General features: G+C 50.1%; 1 protein-coding gene across 1 annotated transcript in view; it reads right to left on the bottom strand.

Moving 5' to 3' along the window:
* Positions 1–23587, bottom strand: part of LOC124754405 (SEC14-like protein 2) — a 306366-nt gene that overhangs the window by 26131 nt on the left and 256648 nt on the right. The gene's annotated exons all lie outside the window — the stretch shown is intronic.

The following is a 23587-nucleotide window of genomic DNA, read 5'->3' as shown; positions in this document are numbered from 1 at the left end:
CATGTCTCCGCAATATCCTTTCTTTCAGGAGTGCTAGTTCTGCAAGGTTCGCAGGAGAGCTTCTGTAAAGTTTGGAAGGTAGGAGACGAGGTACTGGCAGAAGTAAAGCTGTGAGTACCGGACGTGAGTCGTGCTTCGGTAGCTCAGATGGTAGAGCACTTGCCCGCGAAAGGCAAAGGTCCCGAGTTCGAGTCTCGGTCGGGCACACAGTTTTAATCTGCCAGGAAGTTTCATATCAGCGCACACTCCGCTGCAGAGTGAAAATCTCATTCTGGAAACATCCCCCAGGCTGTGGCTAAGCCATGTCTCCGCAATATCCTTTCTTTCAGGAGTGCTAGTTCTGCAAGGTTCGCAGGAGAGCTTCTGTAAAGTTTGGAAGGTAGGAGACGAGGTACTGGCAGAAGTAAAGCTGTGAGTACCGGACGTGAGTCGTGCTTCGGTAGCTCAGATGGTAGAGCACTTGCCCGCGAAAGGCAAAGGTCCCGAGTTCGAGTCTCGGTCGGGCACACAGTTTTAATCTGCCAGGAAGTTTCATATCAGCGCACACTCCGCTGCAGAGTGAAAATCTCATTCTGGAAACATCCCCCAGGCTGTGGCTAAGCCATGTCTCCGCAATATCCTTTCTTTCAGGAGTGCTAGTTCTGCAAGGTTCGCAGGAGAGCTTCTGTAAAGTTTGGAAGGTAGGAGACGAGGTACTGGCAGAAGTAAAGCTGTGAGTACCGGACGTGAGTCGTGCTTCGGTAGCTCAGATGGTAGAGCACTTGCCCGCGAAAGGCAAAGGTCCCGAGTTCGAGTCTCGGTCGGGCACACAGTTTTAATCTGCCAGGAAGTTTCATATCAGCGCACACTCCGCTGCAGAGTGAAAATCTCATTCTGGAAACATCCCCCAGGCTGTGGCTAAGCCATGTCTCCGCAATATCCTTTCTTTCAGGAGTGCTAGTTCTGCAAGGTTCGCAGGAGAGCTTCTGTAAAGTTTGGAAGGTAGGAGACGAGGTACTGGCAGAAGTAAAGCTGTGAGTACCGGACGTGAGTCGTGCTTCGGTAGCTCAGATGGTAGAGCACTTGCCCGCGAAAGGCAAAGGTCCCGAGTTCGAGTCTCGGTCGGGCACACAGTTTTAATCTGCCAGGAAGTTTCATATCAGCGCACACTCCGCTGCAGAGTGAAAATCTCATTCTGGAAACATCCCCCAGGCTGTGGCTAAGCCATGTCTCCGCAATATCCTTTCTTTCAGGAGTGCTAGTTCTGCAAGGTTCGCAGGAGAGCTTCTGTAAAGTTTGGAAGGTAGGAGACGAGGTACTGGCAGAAGTAAAGCTGTGAGTACCGGACGTGAGTCGTGCTTCGGTAGCTCAGATGGTAGAGCACTTGCCCGCGAAAGGCAAAGGTCCCGAGTTCGAGTCTCGGTCGGGCACACAGTTTTAATCTGCCAGGAAGTTTCATATCAGCGCACACTCCGCTGCAGAGTGAAAATCTCATTCTGGAAACATCCCCCAGGCTGTGGCTAAGCCATGTCTCCGCAATATCCTTTCTTTCAGGAGTGCTAGTTCTGCAAGGTTCGCAGGAGAGCTTCTGTAAAGTTTGGAAGGTAGGAGACGAGGTACTGGCAGAAGTAAAGCTGTGAGTACCGGACGTGAGTCGTGCTTCGGTAGCTCAGATGGTAGAGCACTTGCCCGCGAAAGGCAAAGGTCCCGAGTTCGAGTCTCGGTCGGGCACACAGTTTTAATCTGCCAGGAAGTTTCATATCAGCGCACACTCCGCTGCAGAGTGAAAATCTCATTCTGGAAACATCCCCCAGGCTGTGGCTAAGCCATGTCTCCGCAATATCCTTTCTTTCAGGAGTGCTAGTTCTGCAAGGTTCGCAGGAGAGCTTCTGTAAAGTTTGGAAGGTAGGAGACGAGGTACTGGCAGAAGTAAAGCTGTGAGTACCGGACGTGAGTCGTGCTTCGGTAGCTCAGATGGTAGAGCACTTGCCCGCGAAAGGCAAAGGTCCCGAGTTCGAGTCTCGGTCGGGCACACAGTTTTAATCTGCCAGGAAGTTTCATATCAGCGCACACTCCGCTGCAGAGTGAAAATCTCATTCTGGAAACATCCCCCAGGCTGTGGCTAAGCCATGTCTCCGCAATATCCTTTCTTTCAGGAGTGCTAGTTCTGCAAGGTTCGCAGGAGAGCTTCTGTAAAGTTTGGAAGGTAGGAGACGAGGTACTGGCAGAAGTAAAGCTGTGAGTACCGGACGTGAGTCGTGCTTCGGTAGCTCAGATGGTAGAGCACTTGCCCGCGAAAGGCAAAGGTCCCGAGTTCGAGTCTCGGTCGGGCACACAGTTTTAATCTGCCAGGAAGTTTCATATCAGCGCACACTCCGCTGCAGAGTGAAAATCTCATTCTGGAAACATCCCCCAGGCTGTGGCTAAGCCATGTCTCCGCAATATCCTTTCTTTCAGGAGTGCTAGTTCTGCAAGGTTCGCAGGAGAGCTTCTGTAAAGTTTGGAAGGTAGGAGACGAGGTACTGGCAGAAGTAAAGCTGTGAGTACCGGACGTGAGTCGTGCTTCGGTAGCTCAGATGGTAGAGCACTTGCCCGCGAAAGGCAAAGGTCCCGAGTTCGAGTCTCGGTCGGGCACACAGTTTTAATCTGCCAGGAAGTTTCATATCAGCGCACACTCCGCTGCAGAGTGAAAATCTCATTCTGGAAACATCCCCCAGGCTGTGGCTAAGCCATGTCTCCGCAATATCCTTTCTTTCAGGAGTGCTAGTTCTGCAAGGTTCGCAGGAGAGCTTCTGTAAAGTTTGGAAGGTAGGAGACGAGGTACTGGCAGAAGTAAAGCTGTGAGTACCGGACGTGAGTCGTGCTTCGGTAGCTCAGATGGTAGAGCACTTGCCCGCGAAAGGCAAAGGTCCCGAGATCGAGTTCCGTCGGGCACACAGTTTTAATCTGCCAGGAAGTTTCATATCAGCGCACACTCCGCTGCAGAGTGAAAATCTCATTCTGGAAACATCCCCCAGGCTGTGGCTAAGCCATGTCTCCGCAATATCCTTTCTTTCAGGAGTGCTAGTTCTGCAAGGTTCGCAGGAGAGCTTCTGTAAAGTTTGGAAGGTAGGAGACGAGGTACTGGCAGAAGTAAAGCTGTGAGTACCGGACGTGAGTCGTGCTTCGGTAGCTCAGATGGTAGAGCACTTGCCCGCGAAAGGCAAAGGTCCCGAGTTCGAGTCTCGGTCGGGCACACAGTTTTAATCTGCCAGGAAGTTTCATATCAGCGCACACTCCGCTGCAGAGTGAAAATCTCATTCTGGAAACATCCCCCAGGCTGTGGCTAAGCCATGTCTCCGCAATATCCTTTCTTTCAGGAGTGCTAGTTCTGCAAGGTTCGCAGGAGAGCTTCTGTAAAGTTTGGAAGGTAGGAGACGAGGTACTGGCAGAAGTAAAGCTGTGAGTACCGGACGTGAGTCGTGCTTCGGTAGCTCAGATGGTAGAGCACTTGCCCGTGAAAGGCAAAGGTCCCGAGTTCGAGTCTCGGTCGGGCACACAGTTTTAATCTGCCAGGAAGTTTCATATCAGCGCACACTCCGCTGCAGAGTGAAAATCTCATTCTGGAAACATCCCCCAGGCTGTGGCTAAGCCATGTCTCCGCAATATCCTTTCTTTCAGGAGTGCTAGTTCTGCAAGGTTCGCAGGAGAGCTTCTGTAAAGTTTGGAAGGTAGGAGACGAGGTACTGGCAGAAGTAAAGCTGTGAGTACCGGACGTGAGTCGTGCTTCGGTAGCTCAGATGGTAGAGCACTTGCCCGCGAAAGGCAAAGGTCCCGAGTTCGAGTCTCGGTCGGGCACACAGTTTTAATCTGCCAGGAAGTTTCATATCAGCGCACACTCCGCTGCAGAGTGAAAATCTCATTCTGGAAACATCCCCCAGGCTGTGGCTAAGCCATGTCTCCGCAATATCCTTTCTTTCAGGAGTGCTAGTTCTGCAAGGTTCGCAGGAGAGCTTCTGTAAAGTTTGGAAGGTAGGAGACGAGGTACTGGCAGAAGTAAAGCTGTGAGTACCGGACGTGAGTCGTGCTTCGGTAGCTCAGATGGTAGAGCACTTGCCCGCGAAAGGCAAAGGTCCCGAGTTCGAGTCTCGGTCGGGCACACAGTTTTAATCTGCCAGGAAGTTTCATATCAGCGCACACTCCGCTGCAGAGTGAAAATCTCATTCTGGAAACATCCCCCAGGCTGTGGCTAAGCCATGTCTCCGCAATATCCTTTCTTTCAGGAGTGCTAGTTCTGCAAGGTTCGCAGGAGAGCTTCTGTAAAGTTTGGAAGGTAGGAGACGAGGTACTGGCAGAAGTAAAGCTGTGAGTACCGGACGTGAGTCGTGCTTCGGTAGCTCAGATGGTAGAGCACTTGCCCGCGAAAGGCAAAGGTCCCGAGTTCGAGTCTCGGTCGGGCACACAGTTTTAATCTGCCAGGAAGTTTCATATCAGCGCACACTCCGCTGCAGAGTGAAAATCTCATTCTGGAAACATCCCCCAGGCTGTGGCTAAGCCATGTCTCCGCAATATCCTTTCTTTCAGGAGTGCTAGTTCTGCAAGGTTCGCAGGAGAGCTTCTGTAAAGTTTGGAAGGTAGGAGACGAGGTACTGGCAGAAGTAAAGCTGTGAGTACCGGACGTGAGTCGTGCTTCGGTAGCTCAGATGGTAGAGCACTTGCCCGCGAAAGGCAAAGGTCCCGAGTTCGAGTCTCGGTCGGGCACACAGTTTTAATCTGCCAGGAAGTTTCATATCAGCGCACACTCCGCTGCAGAGTGAAAATCTCATTCTGGAAACATCCCCCAGGCTGTGGCTAAGCCATGTCTCCGCAATATCCTTTCTTTCAGGAGTGCTAGTTCTGCAAGGTTCGCAGGAGAGCTTCTGTAAAGTTTGGAAGGTAGGAGACGAGGTACTGGCAGAAGTAAAGCTGTGAGTACCGGACGTGAGTCGTGCTTCGGTAGCTCAGATGGTAGAGCACTTGCCCGCGAAAGGCAAAGGTCCCGAGTTCGAGTCTCGGTCGGGCACACAGTTTTAATCTGCCAGGAAGTTTCATATCAGCGCACACTCCGCTGCAGAGTGAAAATCTCATTCTGGAAACATCCCCCAGGCTGTGGCTAAGCCATGTCTCCGCAATATCCTTTCTTTCAGGAGTGCTAGTTCTGCAAGGTTCGCAGGAGAGCTTCTGTAAAGTTTGGAAGGTAGGAGACGAGGTACTGGCAGAAGTAAAGCTGTGAGTACCGGACGTGAGTCGTGCTTCGGTAGCTCAGATGGTAGAGCACTTGCCCGCGAAAGGCAAAGGTCCCGAGTTCGAGTCTCGGTCGGGCACACAGTTTTAATCTGCCAGGAAGTTTCATATCAGCGCACACTCCGCTGCAGAGTGAAAATCTCATTCTGGAAACATCCCCCAGGCTGTGGCTAAGCCATGTCTCCGCAATATCCTTTCTTTCAGGAGTGCTAGTTCTGCAAGGTTCGCAGGAGAGCTTCTGTAAAGTTTGGAAGGTAGGAGACGAGGTACTGGCAGAAGTAAAGCTGTGAGTACCGGACGTGAGTCGTGCTTCGGTAGCTCAGATGGTAGAGCACTTGCCCGCGAAAGGCAAAGGTCCCGAGTTCGAGTCTCGGTCGGGCACACAGTTTTAATCTGCCAGGAAGTTTCATATCAGCGCACACTCCGCTGCAGAGTGAAAATCTCATTCTGGAAACATCCCCCAGGCTGTGGCTAAGCCATGTCTCCGCAATATCCTTTCTTTCAGGAGTGCTAGTTCTGCAAGGTTCGCAGGAGAGCTTCTGTAAAGTTTGGAAGGTAGGAGACGAGGTACTGGCAGAAGTAAAGCTGTGAGTACCGGACGTGAGTCGTGCTTCGGTAGCTCAGATGGTAGAGCACTTGCCCGCGAAAGGCAAAGGTCCCGAGTTCGAGTCTCGGTCGGGCACACAGTTTTAATCTGCCAGGAAGTTTCATATCAGCGCACACTCCGCTGCAGAGTGAAAATCTCATTCTGGAAACATCCCCCAGGCTGTGGCTAAGCCATGTCTCCGCAATATCCTTTCTTTCAGGAGTGCTAGTTCTGCAAGGTTCGCAGGAGAGCTTCTGTAAAGTTTGGAAGGTAGGAGACGAGGTACTGGCAGAAGTAAAGCTGTGAGTACCGGACGTGAGTCGTGCTTCGGTAGCTCAGATGGTAGAGCACTTGCCCGCGAAAGGCAAAGGTCCCGAGTTCGAGTCTCTGTCGGGCACACAGTTTTAATCTGCCAGGAAGTTTCATATCAGCGCACACTCCGCTGCAGAGTGAAAATCTCATTCTGGAAACATCCCCCAGGCTGTGGCTAAGCCATGTCTCCGCAATATCCTTTCTTTCAGGAGTGCTAGTTCTGCAAGGTTCGCAGGAGAGCTTCTGTAAAGTGTGGAAGGTAGGAGACGAGGTACTGGCAGAAGTAAAGCTGTGAGTACCGGACGTGAGTCGTGCTTCGGTAGCTCAGATGGTAGAGCACTTGCCCGCGAAAGGCAAAGGTCCCGAGTTCGAGTCTCGGTCGGGCACACAGTTTTAATCTGCCAGGAAGTTTCATATCAGCGCACACTCCGCTGCAGAGTGAAAATCTCATTCTGGAAACATCCCCCAGGCTGTGGCTAAGCCATGTCTCCGCAATATCCTTTCTTTCAGGAGTGCTAGTTCTGCAAGGTTCGCAGGAGAGCTTCTGTAAAGTTTGGAAGGTAGGAGACGAGGTACTGGCAGAAGTAAAGCTGTGAGTACCGGACGTGAGTCGTGCTTCGGTAGCTCAGATGGTAGAGCACTTGCCCGCGAAAGGCAAAGGTCCCGAGTTCGAGTCTCGGTCGGGCACACAGTTTTAATCTGCCAGGAAGTTTCATATCAGCGCACACTCCGCTGCAGAGTGAAAATCTCATTCTGGAAACATCCCCCAGGCTGTGGCTAAGCCATGTCTCCGCAATATCCTTTCTTTCAGGAGTGCTAGTTCTGCAAGGTTCGCAGGAGAGCTTCTGTAAAGTTTGGAAGGTAGGAGACGAGGTACTGGCAGAAGTAAAGCTGTGAGTACCGGACGTGAGTCGTGCTTCGGTAGCTCAGATGGTAGAGCACTTGCCCGCGAAAGGCAAAGGTCCCGAGTTCGAGTCTCTGTCGGGCACACAGTTTTAATCTGCCAGGAAGTTTCATATCAGCGCACACTCCGCTGCAGAGTGAAAATCTCATTCTGGAAACATCCCCCAGGCTGTGGCTAAGCCATGTCTCCGCAATATCCTTTCTTTCAGGAGTGCTAGTTCTGCAAGGTTCGCAGGAGAGCTTCTGTAAAGTTTGGAAGGTAGGAGACGAGGTACTGGCAGAAGTAAAGCTGTGAGTACCGGACGTGAGTCGTGCTTCGGTAGCTCAGATGGTAGAGCACTTGCCCGCGAAAGGCAAAGGTCCCGAGTTCGAGTCTCGGTCGGGCACACAGTTTTAATCTGCCAGGAAGTTTCATATCAGCGCACACTCCGCTGCAGAGTGAAAATCTCATTCTGGAAACATCCCCCAGGCTGTGGCTAAGCCATGTCTCCGCAATATCCTTTCTTTCAGGAGTGCTAGTTCTGCAAGGTTCGCAGGAGAGCTTCTGTAAAGTTTGGAAGGTAGGAGATGAGGTACTGGCAGAAGTAAAGCTGTGAGTACCGGACGTGAGTCGTGCTTCGGTAGCTCAGATGGTAGAGCACTTGCCCGCGAAAGGCAAAGGTCCCGAGTTCGAGTCTCGATCGGGCACACAGTTTTAATCTGCCAGGAAGTTTCATATCAGCGCACACTCCGCTGCAGAGTGAAAATCTCATTCTGGAAACATCCCCCAGGCTGTGGCTAAGCCATGTCTCCGCAATATCCTTTCTTTCAGGAGTGCTAGTTCTGCAAGGTTCGCAGGAGAGCTTCTGTAAAGTTTGGAAGGTAGGAGACGAGGTACTGGCAGAAGTAAAGCTGTGAGTACCGGACGTGAGTCGTGCTTCGGTAGCTCAGATGGTAGAGCACTTGCCCGCGAAAGGCAAAGGTCCCGAGTTCGAGTCTCGGTCGGGCACACAGTTTTAATCTGCCAGGAAGTTTCATATCAGCGCACACTCCGCTGCAGAGTGAAAATCTCATTCTGGAAACATCCCCCAGGCTGTGGCTAAGCCATGTCTCCGCAATATCCTTTCTTTCAGGAGTGCTAGTTCTGCAAGGTTCGCAGGAGAGCTTCTGTAAAGTTTGGAAGGTAGGAGACGAGGTACTGGCAGAAGTAAAGCTGTGAGTACCGGACGTGAGTCGTGCTTCGGTAGCTCAGATGGTAGAGCACTTGCCCGCGAAAGGCAAAGGTCCCGAGTTCGAGTCTCGGTCGGGCACACAGTTTTAATCTGCCAGGAAGTTTCATATCAGCGCACACTCCGCTGCAGAGTGAAAATCTCATTCTGGAAACATCCCCCAGGCTGTGGCTAAGCCATGTCTCCGCAATATCCTTTCTTTCAGGAGTGCTAGTTCTGCAAGGTTCGCAGGAGAGCTTCTGTAAAGTTTGGAAGGTAGGAGACGAGGTACTGGCAGAAGTAAAGCTGTGAGTACCGGACGTGAGTCGTGCTTCGGTAGCTCAGATGGTAGAGCACTTGCCCGCGAAAGGCAAAGGTCCCGAGTTCGAGTCTCGGTCGGGCACACAGTTTTAATCTGCCAGGAAGTTTCATATCAGCGCACACTCCGCTGCAGAGTGAAAATCTCATTCTGGAAACATCCCCCAGGCTGTGGCTAAGCCATGTCTCCGCAATATCCTTTCTTTCAGGAGTGCTAGTTCTGCAAGGTTCGCAGGAGAGCTTCTGTAAAGTTTGGAAGGTAGGAGACGAGGTACTGGCAGAAGTAAAGCTGTGAGTACCGGACGTGAGTCGTGCTTCGGTAGCTCAGATGGTAGAGCACTTGCCCGCGAAAGGCAAAGGTCCCGAGTTCGAGTCTCGGTCGGGCACACAGTTTTAATCTGCCAGGAAGTTTCATATCAGCGCACACTCCGCTGCAGAGTGAAAATCTCATTCTGGAAACATCCCCCAGGCTGTGGCTAAGCCATGTCTCCGCAATATCCTTTCTTTCAGGAGTGCTAGTTCTGCAAGGTTCGCAGGAGAGCTTCTGTAAAGTTTGGAAGGTAGGAGACGAGGTACTGGCAGAAGTAAAGCTGTGAGTACCGGACGTGAGTCGTGCTTCGGTAGCTCAGATGGTAGAGCACTTGCCCGCGAAAGGCAAAGGTCCCGAGTTCGAGTCTCGGTCGGGCACACAGTTTTAATCTGCCAGGAAGTTTCATATCAGCGCACACTCCGCTGCAGAGTGAAAATCTCATTCTGGAAACATCCCCCAGGCTGTGGCTAAGCCATGTCTCCGCAATATCCTTTCTTTCAGGAGTGCTAGTTCTGCAAGGTTCGCAGGAGAGCTTCTGTAAAGTTTGGAAGGTAGGAGACGAGGTACTGGCAGAAGTAAAGCTGTGAGTACCGGACGTGAGTCGTGCTTCGGTAGCTCAGATGGTAGAGCACTTGCCCGCGAAAGGCAAAGGTCCCGAGTTCGAGTCTCGGTCGGGCACACAGTTTTAATCTGCCAGGAAGTTTCATATCAGCGCACACTCCGCTGCAGAGTGAAAATCTCATTCTGGAAACATCCCCCAGGCTGTGGCTAAGCCATGTCTCCGCAATATCCTTTCTTTCAGGAGTGCTAGTTCTGCAAGGTTCGCAGGAGAGCTTCTGTAAAGTTTGGAAGGTAGGAGACGAGGTACTGGCAGAAGTAAAGCTGTGAGTACCGGACGTGAGTCGTGCTTCGGTAGCTCAGATGGTAGAGCACTTGCCCGCGAAAGGCAAAGGTCCCGAGTTCGAGTCTCGGTCGGGCACACAGTTTTAATCTGCCAGGAAGTTTCATATCAGCGCACACTCCGCTGCAGAGTGAAAATCTCATTCTGGAAACATCCCCCAGGCTGTGGCTAAGCCATGTCTCCGCAATATCCTTTCTTTCAGGAGTGCTAGTTCTGCAAGGTTCGCAGGAGAGCTTCTGTAAAGTTTGGAAGGTAGGAGACGAGGTACTGGCAGAAGTAAAGCTGTGAGTACCGGACGTGAGTCGTGCTTCGGTAGCTCAGATGGTAGAGCACTTGCCCGCGAAAGGCAAAGGTCCCGAGTTCGAGTCTCGGTCGGGCACACAGTTTTAATCTGCCAGGAAGTTTCATATCAGCACACACTCCGCTGCAGAGTGAAAATCTCATTCTGGAAACATCCCCCAGGCTGTGGCTAAGCCATGTCTCCGCAATATCCTTTCTTTCAGGAGTGCTAGTTCTGCAAGGTTCGCAGGAGAGCTTCTGTAAAGTTTGGAAGGTAGGAGACGAGGTACTGGCAGAAGTAAAGCTGTGAGTACCGGACGTGAGTCGTGCTTCGGTAGCTCAGATGGTAGAGCACTTGCCCGCGAAAGGCAAAGGTCCCGAGTTCGAGTCTCGGTCGGGCACACAGTTTTAATCTGCCAGGAAGTTTCATATCAGCGCACACTCCGCTGCAGAGTGAAAATCTCATTCTGGAAACATCCCCCAGGCTGTGGCTAAGCCATGTCTCCGCAATATCCTTTCTTTCAGGAGTGCTAGTTCTGCAAGGTTCGCAGGAGAGCTTCTGTAAAGTTTGGAATGTAGGAGACGAGGTACTGGCAGAAGTAAAGCTGTGAGTACCGGACGTGAGTCGTGCTTCGGTAGCTCAGATGGTAGAGCACTTGCCCGCGAAAGGCAAAGGTCCCGAGTTCGAGTCTCGGTCGGGCACACAGTTTTAATCTGCCAGGAAGTTTCATATCAGCGCACACTCCGCTGCAGAGTGAAAATCTCATTCTGGAAACATCCCCCAGGCTGTGGCTAAGCCATGTCTCCGCAATATCCTTTCTTTCAGGAGTGCTAGTTCTGCAAGGTTCGCAGGAGAGCTTCTGTAAAGTTTGGAAGGTAGGAGACGAGGTACTGGCAGAAGTAAAGCTGTGAGTACCGGACGTGAGTCGTGCTTCGGTAGCTCAGATGGTAGAGCACTTGCCCGCGAAAGGCAAAGGTCCCGAGTTCGAGTCTCGGTCGGGCACACAGTTTTAATCTGCCAGGAAGTTTCATATCAGCGCACACTCCGCTGCAGAGTGAAAATCTCATTCTGGAAACATCCCCCAGGCTGTGGCTAAGCCATGTCTCCGCAATATCCTTTCTTTCAGGAGTGCTAGTTCTGCAAGGTTCGCAGGAGAGCTTCTGTAAAGTTTGGAAGGTAGGAGACGAGGTACTGGCAGAAGTAAAGCTGTGAGTACCGGACGTGAGTCGTGCTTCGGTAGCTCAGATGGTAGAGCACTTGCCCGCGAAAGGCAAAGGTCCCGAGTTCGAGTCTCGGTCGGGCACACAGTTTTAATCTGCCAGGAAGTTTCATATCAGCGCACACTCCGCTGCAGAGTGAAAATCTCATTCTGGAAACATCCCCCAGGCTGTGGCTAAGCCATGTCTCCGCAATATCCTTTCTTTCAGGAGTGCTAGTTCTGCAAGGTTCGCAGGAGAGCTTCTGTAAAGTTTGGAAGGTAGGAGACGAGGTACTGGCAGAAGTAAAGCTGTGAGTACCGGACGTGAGTCGTGCTTCGGTAGCTCAGATGGTAGAGCACTTGCCCGCGAAAGGCAAAGGTCCCGAGTTCGAGTCTCGGTCGGGCACACAGTTTTAATCTGCCAGGAAGTTTCATATCAGCGCACACTCCGCTGCAGAGTGAAAATCTCATTCTGGAAACATCCCCCAGGCTGTGGCTAAGCCATGTCTCCGCAATATCCTTTCTTTCAGGAGTGCTAGTTCTGCAAGGTTCGCAGGAGAGCTTCTGTAAAGTTTGGAAGGTAGGAGACGAGGTACTGGCAGAAGTAAAGCTGTGAGTACCGGACGTGAGTCGTGCTTCGGTAGCTCAGATGGTAGAGCACTTGCCCGCGAAAGGCAAAGGTCCCGAGTTCGAGTCTCGGTCGGGCACACAGTTTTAATCTGCCAGGAAGTTTCATATCAGCGCACACTCCGCTGCAGAGTGAAAATCTCATTCTGGAAACATCCCCCAGGCTGTGGCTAAGCCATGTCTCCGCAATATCCTTTCTTTCAGGAGTGCTAGTTCTGCAAGGTTCGCAGGAGAGCTTCTGTAAAGTTTGGAAGGTAGGAGACGAGGTACTGGCAGAAGTAAAGCTGTGAGTACCGGACGTGAGTCGTGCTTCGGTAGCTCAGATGGTAGAGCACTTGCCCGCGAAAGGCAAAGGTCCCGAGTTCGAGTCTCGGTCGGGCACACAGTTTTAATCTGCCAGGAAGTTTCATATCAGCGCACACTCCGCTGCAGAGTGAAAATCTCATTCTGGAAACATCCCCCAGGCTGTGGCTAAGCCATGTCTCCGCAATATCCTTTCTTTCAGGAGTGCTAGTTCTGCAAGGTTCGCAGGAGAGCTTCTGTAAAGTTTGGAAGGTAGGAGACGAGGTACTGGCAGAAGTAAAGCTGTGAGTACCGGACGTGAGTCGTGCTTCGGTAGCTCAGATGGTAGAGCACTTGCCCGCGAAAGGCAAAGGTCCCGAGTTCGAGTCTCGGTCGGGCACACAGTTTTAATCTGCCAGGAAGTTTCATATCAGCGCACACTCCGCTGCAGAGTGAAAATCTCATTCTGGAAACATCCCCCAGGCTGTGGCTAAGCCATGTCTCCGCAATATCCTTTCTTTCAGGAGTGCTAGTTCTGCAAGGTTCGCAGGAGAGCTTCTGTAAAGTTTGGAAGGTAGGAGACGAGGTACTGGCAGAAGTAAAGCTGTGAGTACCGGACGTGAGTCGTGCTTCGGTAGCTCAGATGGTAGAGCACTTGCCCGCGAAAGGCAAAGGTCCCGAGTTCGAGTCTCGGTCGGGCACACAGTTTTAATCTGCCAGGAAGTTTCATATCAGCGCACACTCCGCTGCAGAGTGAAAATCTCATTCTGGAAACATCCCCCAGGCTGTAGCTAAGCCATGTCTCCGCAATATCCTTTCTTTCAGGAGTGCTAGTTCTGCAAGGTTCGCAGGAGAGCTTCTGTAAAGTTTGGAAGGTAGGAGACGAGGTACTGGCAGAAGTAAAGCTGTGAGTACCGGACGTGAGTCGTGCTTCGGTAGCTCAGATGGTAGAGCACTTGCCCGCGAAAGGCAAAGGTCCCGAGTTCGAGTCTCGGTCGGGCACACAGTTTTAATCTGCCAGGAAGTTTCATATCAGCGCACACTCCGCTGCAGAGTGAAAATCTCATTCTGGAAACATCCCCCAGGCTGTGGCTAAGCCATGTCTCCGCAATATCCTTTCTTTCAGGAGTGCTAGTTCTGCAAGGTTCGCAGGAGAGCTTCTGTAAAGTTTGGAAGGTAGGAGACGAGGTACTGGCAGAAGTAAAGCTGTGAGTACCGGACGTGAGTCGTGCTTCGGTAGCTCAGATGGTAGAGCACTTGCCCGCGAAAGGCAAAGGTCCCGAGTTCGAGTTCCGTCGGGCACACAGTTTTAATCTGCCAGGAAGTTTCATATCAGCGCACACTCCGCTGCAGAGTGAAAATCTCATTCTGGAAACATCCCCCAGGCTGTGGCTAAGCCATGTCTCCGCAATATCCTTTCTTTCAGGAGTGCTAGTTCTGCAAGGTTCGCAGGAGAGCTTCTGTAAAGTTTGGAAGGTAGGAGACGAGGTACTGGCAGAAGTAAAGCTGTGAGTACCGGACGTGAGTCGTGCTTCGGTAGCTCAGATGGTAGAGCACTTGCCCGCGAAAGGCAAAGGTCCCGAGTTCGAGTCTCGGTCGGGCACACAGTTTTAATCTGCCAGGAAGTTTCATATCAGCGCACACTCCGCTGCAGAGTGAAAATCTCATTCTGGAAACATCCCCCAGGCTGTGGCTAAGCCATGTCTCCGCAATATCCTTTCTTTCAGGAGTGCTAGTTCTGCAAGGTTCGCAGGAGAGCTTCTGTAAAGTTTGGAAGGTAGGAGACGAGGTACTGGCAGAAGTAAAGCTGTGAGTACCGGACGTGAGTCGTGCTTCGGTAGCTCAGATGGTAGAGCACTTGCCCGCGAAAGGCAAAGGTCCCGAGTTCGAGTCTCGGTCGGGCACACAGTTTTAATCTGCCAGGAAGTTTCATATCAGCGCACACTCCGCTGCAGAGTGAAAATCTCATTCTGGAAACATCCCCCAGGCTGTGGCTAAGCCATGTCTCCGCAATATCCTTTCTTTCAGGAGTGCTAGTTCTGCAAGGTTCGCAGGAGAGCTTCTGTAAAGTTTGGAAGGTAGGAGACGAGGTACTGGCAGAAGTAAAGCTGTGAGTACCGGACGTGAGTCGTGCTTCGGTAGCTCAGATGGTAGAGCACTTGCCCGCGAAAGGCAAAGGTCCCGAGTTCGAGTCTCGGTCGGGCACACAGTTTTAATCTGCCAGGAAGTTTCATATCAGCGCACACTCCGCTGCAGAGTGAAAATCTCATTCTGGAAACATCCCCCAGGCTGTGGCTAAGCCATGTCTCCGCAATATCCTTTCTTTCAGGAGTGCTAGTTCTGCAAGGTTCGCAGGAGAGCTTCTGTAAAGTTTGGAAGGTAGGAGACGAGGTACTGGCAGAAGTAAAGCTGTGAGTACCGGACGTGAGTCGTGCTTCGGTAGCTCAGATGGTAGAGCACTTGCCCGCGAAAGGCAAAGGTCCCGAGTTCGAGTCTCGGTCGGGCACACAGTTTTAATCTGCCAGGAAGTTTCATATCAGCGCACACTCCGCTGCAGAGTGAAAATCTCATTCTGGAAACATCCCCCAGGCTGTGGCTAAGCCATGTCTCCGCAATATCCTTTCTTTCAGGAGTGCTAGTTCTGCAAGGTTCGCAGGAGAGCTTCTGTAAAGTTTGGAAGGTAGGAGACGAGGTACTGGCAGAAGTAAAGCTGTGAGTACCGGACGTGAGTCGTGCTTCGGTAGCTCAGATGGTAGAGCACTTGCCCGCGAAAGGCAAAGGTCCCGAGTTCGAGTCTCGGTCGGGCACACAGTTTTAATCTGCCAGGAAGTTTCATATCAGCGCACACTCCGCTGCAGAGTGAAAATCTCATTCTGGAAACATCCCCCAGGCTGTGGCTAAGCCATGTCTCCGCAATATCCTTTCTTTCAGGAGTGCTAGTTCTGCAAGGTTCGCAGGAGAGCTTCTGTAAAGTTTGGAAGGTAGGAGACGAGGTACTGGCAGAAGTAAAGCTGTGAGTACCGGACGTGAGTCGTGCTTCGGTAGCTCAGATGGTAGAGCACTTGCCCGCGAAAGGCAAAGGTCCCGAGTTCGAGTCTCGGTCGGGCACACAGTTTTAATCTGCCAGGAAGTTTCATATCAGCGCACACTCCGCTGCAGAGTGAAAATCTCATTCTGGAAACATCCCCCAGGCTGTGGCTAAGCCATGTCTCCGCAATATCCTTTCTTTCAGGAGTGCTAGTTCTGCAAGGTTCGCAGGAGAGCTTCTGTAAAGTTTGGAAGGTAGGAGACGAGGTACTGGCAGAAGTAAAGCTGTGAGTACCGGACGTGAGTCGTGCTTCGGTAGCTCAGATGGTAGAGCACTTGCCCGCGAAAGGCAAAGGTCCCGAGTTCGAGTCTCGGTCGGGCACACAGTTTTAATCTGCCAGGAAGTTTCATATCAGCGCACACTCCGCTGCAGAGTGAAAATCTCATTCTGGAAACATCCCCCAGGCTGTGGCTAAGCCATGTCTCCGCAATATCCTTTCTTTCAGGAGTGCTAGTTCTGCAAGGTTCGCAGGAGAGCTTCTGTAAAGTTTGGAAGGTAGGAGACGAGGTACTGGCAGAAGTAAAGCTGTGAGTACCGGACGTGAGTCGTGCTTCGGTAGCTCAGATGGTAGAGCACTTGCCCGCGAAAGGCAAAGGTCCCGAGTTCGAGTCTCGGTCGGGCACACAGTTTTAATCTGCCAGGAAGTTTCATATCAGCGCACACTCCGCTGCAGAGTGAAAATCTCATTCTGGAAACATCCCCCAGGCTGTGGCTAAGCCATGTCTCCGCAATATCCTTTCTTTCAGGAGTGCTAGTTCTGCAAGGTTCGCAGGAGAGCTTCTGTAAAGTTTGGAACGTAGGAGACGAGGTACTGGCAGAAGTAAAGCTGTGAGTACCGGACGTGAGTCGTGCTTCGGTAGCTCAGATGGTAGAGCACTTGCCCGCGAAAGGCAAAGGTCCCGAGTTCGAGTCTCGGTCGGGCACACAGTTTTAATCTGCCAGGAAGTTTCATATCAGCGCACACTCCGCTGCAGAGTGAAAATCTCATTCTGGAAACATCCCCCAGGCTGTGGCTAAGCCATGTCTCCGCAATATCCTTTCTTTCAGGAGTGCTAGTTCTGCAAGGTTCGCAGGAGAGCTTCTGTAAAGTTTGGAAGGTAGGAGACGAGGTACTGGCAGAAGTAAAGCTGTGAGTACCGGACGTGAGTCGTGCTTCGGTAGCTCAGATGGTAGAGCACTTGCCCGCGAAAGGCAAAGGTCCCGAGTTCGAGTCTCGGTCGGGCACACAGTTTTAATCTGCCAGGAAGTTTCATATCAGCGCACACTCCGCTGCAGAGTGAAAATCTCATTCTGGAAACATCCCCCAGGCTGTGGCTAAGCCATGTCTCCGCAATATCCTTTCTTTCAGGAGTGCTAGTTCTGCAAGGTTCGCAGGAGAGCTTCTGTAAAGTTTGGAAGGTAGGAGACGAGGTACTGGCAGAAGTAAAGCTGTGAGTACCGGACGTGAGTCGTGCTTCGGTAGCTCAGATGGTAGAGCACTTGCCCGCGAAAGGCAAAGGTCCCGAGTTCGAGTCTCGGTCGGGCACACAGTTTTAATCTGCCAGGAAGTTTCATATCAGCGCACACTCCGCTGCAGAGTGAAAATCTCATTCTGGAAACATCCCCCAGGCTGTGGCTAAGCCATGTCTCCGCAATATCCTTTCTTTCAGGAGTGCTAGTTCTGCAAGGTTCGCAGGAGAGCTTCTGTAAAGTTTGGAAGGTAGGAGACGAGGTACTGGCAGAAGTAAAGCTGTGAGTACCGGACGTGAGTCGTGCTTCGGTAGCTCAGATGGTAGAGCACTTGCCCGCGAAAGGCAAAGGTCCCGAGTTCGAGTCTCGGTCGGGCACACAGTTTTAATCTGCCAGGAAGTTTCATATCAGCGCACACTCCGCTGCAGAGTGAAAATCTCATTCTGGAAACATCCCCCAGGCTGTGGCTAAGCCATGTCTCCGCAATATCCTTTCTTTCAGGAGTGCTAGTTCTGCAAGGTTCGCAGGAGAGCTTCTGTAAAGTTTGGAAGGTAGGAGACGAGGTACTGGCAGAAGTAAAGCTGTGAGTACCGGACGTGAGTCGTGCTTCGGTAGCTCAGATGGTAGAGCACTTGCCCGCGAAAGGCAAAGGTCCCGAGTTCGAGTCTCGGTCGGGCACACAGTTTTAATCTGCCAGGAAGTTTCATATCAGCGCACACTCCGCTGCAGAGTGAAAATCTCATTCTGGAAACATCCCCCAGGCTGTGGCTAAGCCATGTCTCCGCAATATCCTTTCTTTCAGGAGTGCTAGTTCTGCAAGGTTCGCAGGAGAGCTTCTGTAAAGTTTGGAAGGTAGGAGACGAGGTACTGGCAGAAGTAAAGCTGTGAGTACCGGACGTGAGTCGTGCTTCGGTAGCTCAGATGGTAGAGCACTTGCCCGCGAAAGGCAAAGGTCCCGAGTTCGAGTCTCTGTCGGGCACACAGTTTTAATCTGCCAGGAAGTTTCATATCAGCGCACACTCCGCTGCAGAGTGAAAATCTCATTCTGGAAACATCCCCCAGGCTGTGGCTAAGCCATGTCTCCGCAATATCCTTTCTTTCAGGAGTGCTAGTTCTGCAAGGTTCGCAGGAGAGCTTCTGTAAAGTTTGGAAGGTAGGAGACGAGGTACTGGCAGAAGTAAAGCTGTGAGTACCGGACGTGAGTCGTGCTTCGGTAGCTCAGATGGTAGAGCACTTGCCCGCGAAAGGCAAAGGTCCCGAGTTCGAGTCTCGGTCGGGCACACAGTTTTAATCTGCCAGGAAGTTTCATATCAGCGCACACTCCGCTGCAGAGTGAAAATCTCATTCTGGAAACATCCCCCAGGCTGTGGCTAAGCCATGTCTCCGCAATATCCTTTCTTTCAGGAGTGCTAGTTCTGCAAGGTTCGCAGGAGAGCTTCTGTAAAGTTTGGAAGGTAGGAGATGAGGTACTGGCAGAAGTAAAGCTGTGAGTACCGGACGTGAGTCGTGCTTCGGTAGCTCAGATGGTAGAGCACTTGCCCGCGAAAGGCAAAGGTCCCGAGTTCGAGTCTCGGTCGGGCACACAGTTTTAATCTGCCAGGAAGTTTCATATCAGCGCACACTCCGCTGCAGAGTGAAAATCTCATTCTGGAAACATCCCCCAGGCTGTGGCTAAGCCATGTCTCCGCAATATCCTTTCTTTCAGGAGTGCTAGTTCTGCAAGGTTCGCAGGAGAGCTTCTGTAAAGTTTGGAAGGTAGGAGACGAGGTACTGGCAGAAGTAAAGCTGTGAGTACCGGACGTGAGTCGTGCTTCGGTAGCTCAGATGGTAGAGCACTTGCCCGCGAAAGGCAAAGGTCCCGAGTTCGAGTCTCGGTCGGGCACACAGTTTTAATCTGCCAGGAAGTTTCATATCAGCGCACACTCCGCTGCAGAGTGAAAATCTCATTCTGGAAACATCCCCCAGGCTGTGGCTAAGCCATGTCTCCGCAATATCCTTTCTTTCAGGAGTGCTAGTTCTGCAAGGTTCGCAGGAGAGCTTCTGTAAAGTTTGGAAGGTAGGAGACGAGGTACTGGCAGAAGTAAAGCTGTGAGTACCGGACGTGAGTCGTGCTTCGGTAGCTCAGATGGTAGAGCACTTGCCCGCGAAAGGCAAAGGTCCCGAGTTCGAGTCTCGGTCGGGCACACAGTTTTAATCTGCCAGGAAGTTTCATATCAGCGCACACTCCGCTGCAGAGTGAAAATCTCATTCTGGAAACATCCCCCAGGCTGTGGCTAAGCCATGTCTCCGCAATATCCTTTCTTTCAGGAGTGCTAGTTCTGCAAGGTTCGCAGGAGAGCTTCTGTAAAGTTTGGAAGGTAGGAGACGAGGTACTGGCAGAAGTAAAGCTGTGAGTACCGGACGTGAGTCGTGCTTCGGTAGCTCAGATGGTAGAGCACTTGCCCGCGAAAGGCAAAGGTCCCGAGTTCGAGTCTCGGTCGGGCACACAGTTTTAATCTGCCAGGAAGTTTCATATCAGCGCACACTCCGCTGCAGAGTGAAAATCTCATTCTGGAAACATCCCCCAGGCTGTGGCTAAGCCATGTCTCCGCAATATCCTTTCTTTCAGGAGTGCTAGTTCTGCAAGGTTCGCAGGAGAGCTTCTGTAAAGTTTGGAAGGTAGGAGACGAGGTACTGGCAGAAGTAAAGCTGTGAGTACCGGACGTGAGTCGTGCTTCGGTAGCTCAGATGGTAGAGCACTTGCCCGCGAAAGGCAAAGGTCCCGAGTTCGAGTCTCGGTCGGGCACACAGTTTTAATCTGCCAGGAAGTTTCATATCAGCGCACACTCCGCTGCAGAGTGAAAATCTCATTCTGGAAACATCCCCCAGGCTGTGGCTAAGCCATGTCTCCGCAATATCCTTTCTTTCAGGAGTGCTAGTTCTGCAAGGTTCGCAGGAGAGCTTCTGTAAAGTTTGGAAGGTAGGAGACGAGGTACTGGCAGAAGTAAAGCTGTGAGTACCGGACGTGAGTCGTGCTTCGGTAGCTCAGATGGTAGAGCACTTGCCCGCGAAAGGCAAAGGTCCCGAGTTCGAGTCTCTGTCGGGCACACAGTTTTAATCTGCCAGGAAGTTTCATATCAGCGCACACTCCGCTGCAGAGTGAAAATCTCATTCTGGAAACATCCCCCAGGCTGTGGCTAAGCCATGTCTCCGCAATATCCTTTCTTTCAGGAGTGCTAGTTCTGCAAGGTTCGCAGGAGAGCTTCTGTAAAGTGTGGAAGGTAGGAGACGAGGTACTGGCAGAAGTAAAGCTGTGAGTACCGGACGTGAGTCGTGCTTCGGTAGCTCAGATGGTAGAGCACTTGCCCGCGAAAGGCAAAGGTCCCGAGTTCGAGTCTCGGTCGGGCACACAGTTTTAATCTGCCAGGAAGTTTCATATCAGCGCACACTCCGCTGCAGAGTGAAAATCTCATTCTGGAAACATCCCCCAGGCTGTGGCTAAGCCATGTCTCCGCAATATCCTTTCTTTCAGGAGTGCTAGTTCTGCAAGGTTCGCAGGAGAGCTTCTGTAAAGTTTGGAAGGTAGGAGACGAGGTACTGGCAGAAGTAAAGCTGTGAGTACCGGACGTGAGTCGTGCTTCGGTAGCTCAGATGGTAGAGCACTTGCCCGCGAAAGGCAAAGGTCCCGAGTTCGAGTCTCGGTCGGGCACACAGTTTTAATCTGCCAGGAAGTTTCAAGCATAGTATATCTATTACATTACCAGATTCAATGTTGTCTAAACAAACCAGGAGCTCGTCTACTTTATTCTTCAATCCCAGAATATTTTGGAGAAAAATGGTAACATTATATTTTACTTTACTTTCAATACAGAGCAGTGCAACCATATGCTACAATCAGACCTGTTGACATCATGGCATGGAATAGCAGAGCGCCTAAACATGCTTCTGGGGAATACTCCACCTCACAGTTTGTAGGTGAGTCCACAAAGCATCAACTGTGGCTGCAGGAGGACCTGAATAAACAAGTTGCTAACTGACCACATACCAGGCATATTTAATGGGTGACATCAGGCAAACAGGCATCCCACGGAAGCAGTGGTATCCATCATTCTTCAAAGAAGGCTTGCACATTCCTCACCCCTTGTGGCTAGGAATTGTCCTGCTGAAATATGGCATGTGGAATGGTCAGCAGGAGAGGCAGTATCTCTGGCTGTAAGACTGCCCTGATGTAGCAGTAGCTGTTCAGATTGTCCTCAATATGAAGGAGGCGAAATCATGTGTTACAGGCAATAGGACTCCAAACCATCATACTTGGCTTTTGTCTGCTATGCCACTCAACAATACAGTCTGTCCAATTGCATTCTCTACAGCAGTGTCAAATGTTTATGTGGCCCATCATACTTGGCTTTTGTCTGCTATGCCACTCAACAATACAGTCTGTCCAATTGCGTTCTCTACAGCAGTGTCAAATGTTTATGTGGCTATCACTGTAGGGCATCTGACGTTGGATTCATATGAAAACACTACATTTTGCCACTCAGCTTTCCAGTGTTGACATTGATGTAACCATTGCAGTCTGCAGTGTTGGTGGGTTCTGGCCACTGAAAACCAAAGCAATGGCATGTGTGTCACCAGTCCAGCCTGCAGAAGATGGCACTGAACTGTCGATGTACAAATGTCCACACCTGTTGCAGTGTTCCAGCATCATGCCAACACTGTGGACAAAGCTCTTCAGTCCGTTACGGCAAAGCAAACAAGATAGTGGTCATCTCCCACTGTGGCCACATCGTTTCATTCAATACCCTGTTGGCACTGTGTATGTCCTCCTTCTCTCCACTGGTTCCACTTTCCCCTCACTGTTTAAGCAGCAAGTGCTGTATAAGCCACAGTGCCATCGGTGACAGACCTGCCTCCCAGAGACCAGTCATTCTGCCCTGTTTGAACTCCTTCACATGCTGATATTGCACTCTGTGATATCATAGTTTGTTGATCTATCTATCTGTACATATATTTACTTACTTATCCTTTGCCCGTGGACTCCAGCCAATAATTTTCAGCTGAGAGTAAAGGGTGCTTCATACAATTTTATATATACAATAAGTGTACAGCAAAGAAAACAGGATTACATTCATAGATACATATGAAGTTATTACATATTTTATGTTACTGTACAATAGCTAATATTTAATTTGACATTTAATTTTCACTCATAGTGTTCTCTGTAAGATACACTTTAAAATGACTGTTATATAAATTTAATTCCTTTACTTCCTTAATTGATTTTCGATGCTTGTTGGAAACCTTTTTCCTGCTTCATTGGGAGCACTCATTGTAAATTTCAGATTTTGCTGTCTTGTGTAATAATTCTCCTTTCCTCTTGTTGCTTGGTCATGTATTCTTTATTTAGGAGGTGTTTATCACTTATTCTGACTGCTAGTGGCACTAGGTGACACGTTTCCACTTTGTATGGCAGCTGTGCACCAATTGAGCATCATGTAATTCTGACCTCTCTGGCCACACAAAAGAGAGTGCTGTTGGGCCTATATGCACAGTACCTGCCTGTCATTTGAATCATTTATTACAGTTCTGCTGTTCTTATCATGACATGTTGCAGACCATTGTTTCTAAATGTTTCACTTTTTACAAACAGTAGTGTATCTCGGATTAAAGTTACCAGGAAATATGTAATGGAATGAGTGTGTCATGATTATGGTAGGGAAGGTGAATGGTTGACTTTGGTTTATTGGGACCATTTTAGAAAAGTGTGGTTCATCTGTGAAGGAGACCACATATAGGACTATATTTTTGATTACTGCTGAAGTATTTGGGACCTGCTCCAAGTTGGAGTAAAGGAAGGCATTAAAGCAATTCAGAGTCAGGTTGCTAGATTAGTTACTGGTAGGTCTGAGCAACACACAAGTATTACAGAGACACTTCGGGAACTCAAATGGGAATCCCTTGAGGGAAGGTGGCATTGTTTTTCAAGGACACTGTTTAGAAGATTTTGAGAACCAGCCTTCGAAACTGAGTGCATGCTGATTCTGCAGATGCCAACATGCATTTCGTGTAAGGACCATGAAGATAATATATGACAAATTTGAGCTCATATGGATGCATACAAATAGTCATTTTTTTCTCACTCTATTTGCAAGTGGAAAAGGAAAGGAAATGACTTAGTGGCACAGGGTATCTTCTGCCATGCGTGCTACCATGGCTTCCGAAGTATGTATGTAGATGTAGATTTTAAACCCATGGATAGTTGCATGGAGTGTGTTGTGTTACAAATGGCCATCTGTGTTCTATATCTGTTTGTCTGGTACATACTCTTAATGTACTCTGCAATCTCGACAGGACACAATCATACTACAATATATCATCTCACACTTTGTTTACAATGCACATTTACATAAAATGCATAAAGAGAAAGCAGCTAATCAGAGATCTTTCCCCAACTCCAGTTTGAAAGATGATATTGGCAAATTCAAGATGAACAGTCTCTACCCCATGTGGAATGTATTGATTCTTTAGTATTTTGTGTTCACCTTATACATTGTTACAGTGCTTTTCTTTTCAGGTTGCTAAGAGGTTATTATAACATAAGATTCACATAGCCATTTCTGAAGTATTCAGCACTGGTCCATTGTTCATTAACTCTTTTAATTTTTGGGTGGTTTTATAAGTTTATCTGCTTATGGTTGGTCTCCATTTGTTGGGTACACTTTTAATTAATACTGTGTATTATTCTGAGTGTCTTAAAATATTTTGAGGCCACAAATCTTTTTCCAATGGTATACAATTTTGAAGAATTTTATAGTAATATAAAAGAAAACTCAAGGACTAGCTCACTTTATGGACACAGTAGTGTCACAAATTTAGATGGAAGGAAGTAAGAAATTAATCTACAGATAAAGATGAGTAAAGCCTAT

The sequence above is a fragment of the Schistocerca piceifrons genome, chromosome 1 (genome assembly GCF_021461385.2).
Source record: "Schistocerca piceifrons isolate TAMUIC-IGC-003096 chromosome 1, iqSchPice1.1, whole genome shotgun sequence".
NCBI lineage: Eukaryota > Metazoa > Arthropoda > Insecta > Orthoptera > Acrididae > Schistocerca > Schistocerca piceifrons.
Note: the sequence above shows the minus strand (reverse complement) of the source record. Positions and strands in the feature narration are given on the sequence as shown.